This window comes from Nuphar pumila, chromosome 11, assembly GCF_984573655.1.
Source record: "Nuphar pumila chromosome 11, dmNupPumi1.hap1.1, whole genome shotgun sequence".
Classification (NCBI taxonomy): Eukaryota; Viridiplantae; Streptophyta; class Magnoliopsida; order Nymphaeales; family Nymphaeaceae; genus Nuphar; species Nuphar pumila.
Genome location: NC_143259.1, coordinates 77,745,754 through 77,749,803, shown reverse-complemented (window position 1 = coordinate 77,749,803; position 4,050 = coordinate 77,745,754). Strand labels below are relative to the sequence as shown.

The following is a 4,050-nucleotide window of genomic DNA, read 5'->3' as shown; positions in this document are numbered from 1 at the left end:
GCCTCACCACGGAATGCCAGATCCTGCACATGGGTAAGTATGAATATGTGTCATTAAGCATTGGTAAGTAAGGACGTACAGGGAAGAAGTCCTCTGCTAGCAACGACACTTCAAAAAAATTAATCTCTAAGTGTTGGCCCAGAACTAGTGAAAGATGCAAGAATCGGGTAATATAGTTCTATTTGCAATAATCTGGAAGCTTATATTTCATTGTTCTTTTAATTACATTTTTTTTTAGTTCCCTGTATCATACTTCTTCATTTGATTATTCATCACATTTGAGTTTTTACTTTTACTCAGTGCAATCTTAGGTCTCATTGGTTTCCAACATGTGACTGCCCTACTTCAATCTTTTCCGCATCATCTCATTCTAGTTTGCAATTGCATTTTACACTCTGCATTGATGCACTCTCACGCTTCACATTTTTTTTATTTTATCAGCATCAAATCCACTGCTGTGTAGCGTATTTCACCTCTGTGTCCCAATGTCTTATTAAGTTTATAACTCACATATCACATTGCATCTGTCTATCCCATAACAGCGTCACTTATATTTCCCTTATCTCCCTCACAGCACTGTGGTTCTCCCACATGGTATCTACCTAAATCGGTAGAGATCACCCGTGGTTACCTACGATTCCCAGTTTGCAAGTAACCAATGGTGTTCTTTTGCTGGACATTACGCATTTCCCATTCAAATTAAGTTTGTAGCATTTCTACAGCCACATCTTCCACATTATACCTTGGAAAAGTGTTGTAAGTAGTGCTGGAAGTTCAACTTACAAAGGCTTTGTTGAAGTCAACTGGATAAATTCACCTAAAAATTCCTTTTCTAGATAATGCTGCCAATCGATTCATGGCTGTTGAAGGTGACTCATCAAGAGGCTGCGTTGTGATTGAACACCTACATTTTGGTCACCCTGTTCCATCCCCTGCATTCCACTGTCACTATACACCTTCAGATCTGCATCTCTGCAACTGGAAACACATGTCCCACAACTTGAAGTTGCGTCTGGATGCATATTCATGATTCAGAAGTCTAGAATGATTACTAGGGAATCGAGTGGAAATATGAATTCACGAGCTATGGAAGAGCAGAGTGGTGCTGGAATCAGACTACAAAACTAATCCTATAAGATATAGGATCCAGATGGGAGCATTCTGCCGAAGGCTCAAGGATGTCTTCAGAAAATTTCATCTTGGGAGTTTGATATCTTTTCATTTGTTTTCTCATCTACTTCAGAATTGATGCTCTATTACTTTAAGTTTGAGCATTGGGAGAAGAGGATTATGGCAACCAGATCAATGATTTTTCACATAATAAGCATGCTCAAAAATATGCAAAGCATGATGTCTTTTCTCTCTAGCTCCATCTGCCATGTCTGGGATGTATTCCAGCTTGCTCTCGCATCCTTCATCCAGTATTATGCTTGCAGTAACCGTAAGTCATCAAATGGCCAAGAGTGGCTGTGAGGAGATCAATCCTCTGGATGATCCCAGAAGAGCCTTTTGCAGGCAAGGCACTCTTGGATGCTAAGTGCTTCAAGCGAGGATATTTGTCAGAGATTTTGTTCCAAGTGGTTTAGCTTTCTTGATGATTAATGAACCAGCAATAGTAAAAAAAAAAAATTTTGAGGACCCTTGGACTTCAGTCATTGGTGAAGCATGTTGATTGCTTCACTCTTAGGCAAGGAGTTATGTTAGCAAGTTTCAAGATTCTCCACAATCATGCAAGAGGTACTGACACAACAATTGCTGATGTTGGAGGAACTGCTATTGGAAGAGTAGCACCAGCGGATTCTGGGTTTTGGTGGATATTCATGTTGCATGCTTACACAAAAGCTACATGAGATCATTCCCTAATAGAAATGCCTGATTGCCAAAGAGGAATGAGGTTGATATTATCGCTTTGCCTTTCTGACGGATTTGACGCTTTTCCAACTCTTCTTTGTGCGGATGGTTGCTGTATGGTTGACCATAGAATGGGTATCTATGGTTATCCTATTGAGATACAAGCATTGTTCTTTATGGCATTGAGGTGTGCTCGTCGGCTTCTAAGGGCAGAAGGTGGTGGGGAAGGATTCATAGCAGTGATAGACAAAAGATTACGTGCTCTCAGATATCATTTGTGCATTTATTTCTGGCTTGATTTTCAACAACTAAACAATATTTTTACAAGACTGAAGAATACCCTCATATTGTTGTTCAATGTTAATCCCAAATCAATCCCATATTGGTTATTTGATTTTATGCCAACAAATGGTTGATACTTCATTGGGAATGTCAGTCCAGCTCAAATGCATTTCAGATGGTTCACTTTGGGCAACTGCACAACAATTTTGTCATCGTTAGCTACTCAGGAACAATCCTTATCGAGAAGAGATGGGAGGATCTTGTTGGTGAAATGCCTCTTAAGGTCACCTATCCAGCTCTGGAGAGTCATGAATGGCAGATAGTCACAGGTTATCATAATGGTGGCTCTTGGCCAGTTCTTCTGTGGTTGCTCACAGCAGCTTGCATTAAAATAGGGAGACCAGACATAGCAAGGCTCTTGAGCTTGCTGAAGGTGGGCTTTACAAGGATGGCTGGCCAGAGTATCATGATGGTAAAACTGGTCAGTATATGGGCAAACAATCATGCAAGATTCAAATCTGGTCAATTGCTGGTTATTAGGTCTCCAAGATGATGCTTGAAGATCCTTCCCATCTAGGCTTGGTCTCACTTAAGGAGGAGAAGATCAAACTTTCACTTGTTCGGTCGACCACATTTTGTTGTTGAGCCATATACAAACAGGATTTTTTTTCTCTCTCTCTCTCTCGAGCTGCTTAAGCAAAGGTTCATGCTGGTCCAATCTACCTATACACAAGTAACTTACATTTGGTAGGAAAAGCACTCGTTTCTTTTGCCTCTGTTGACTTAACTAGGGACCATAACCAGCAATCAGGTATGCAGCCTCTTCCTTTATCTCTTTACATCAATGTTTTCACTGCAATCTCTATCCTTAGTTCCCAAGCATCATTCAGTGCATATTCTGTCATTGCATTTCCATTGACATGTATAAATATTTCATCAATTATGCCTTAAGATCAAGGTGATGTAAATCATTTTCTATACACATCATGTACTAACTCCGCCTTTTGCAGGAAATACATGGAAAATGCAATCCTCTTCTTAGCTTAGAAATTCTTTATCTTAAGTCAATGATGTAATAGTTAGATGATCATGAGAAATTTTACATTTTCCAGCTTTTAGATAGAATGAACGAGCATTGTAAATGTCATAAATTGCATGTTTTCATGCTTTTTGCCTTTATTTTTCAAAAATCTCACAATGGTGAAACACGAATGGCACATGCACCATTTCGTAAAAGGTAATTAATCCTAAGTTGATGATTTATATCAATGGCCATAATCAGGATGTAAACAAAACTTAGGATTTTTATCTTTTATAAAATAACACTGGATCCACACTAGATCCTCTTTCAAAAATCATCATATTTTCAAATATTTTCTTCTTTTATTAGAATTTAATTTAAAATTAACTCAAGATATATATCAATGGCCATAGTCAGGATATATTGAGAATTAATTTCATTTTAAACTCTATAAAAGTACCAAAATGTTTTATTCTTTACCTGAATTTAAATATAGATTATTTTATAATATATTCAATGACCATAGTCAAGGATGTATTATATTGTCAACCTTATTTTAATTCATTTTTTCAAATCCAATTATAAATTCTTTAAATTCATTCATCATTTAGGATAGAATTGCATCATATTTTCAAAACTTCTTTTCAAAAACTCCAAGTGATTTTGAGTATCTTCTTCATTTCTCAAATCAATTCTATTTTACAGACTCAAATTCAATTCTATCTCATTTTCAAGATTTAAAATTCAATTTCAAAGTCCAATTCGACTTCGAAATTTCAAATTCATTTCAAAACTTCAAAAATTCCAATATAAGTCAAACTTTAAAGTTCAAATCAATTTTAAGATTCCAAATTCATTTTCAAAATTCAAATCCAAATCAATATCTCAAATCCAAT

The 4,050-nt window shown here is 36.7% G+C and overlaps 1 pseudogene; it reads left to right on the top strand.

Annotated features, from left to right (window-relative positions):
• The first annotated feature begins 1,350 nt into the window (after positions 1-1,350).
• On the top strand, positions 1,351-2,778 carry LOC149822438 (putative alkaline/neutral invertase B pseudogene; annotated as a pseudogene).
• Positions 2,779-4,050: the final 1,272 nt, after the last annotated feature.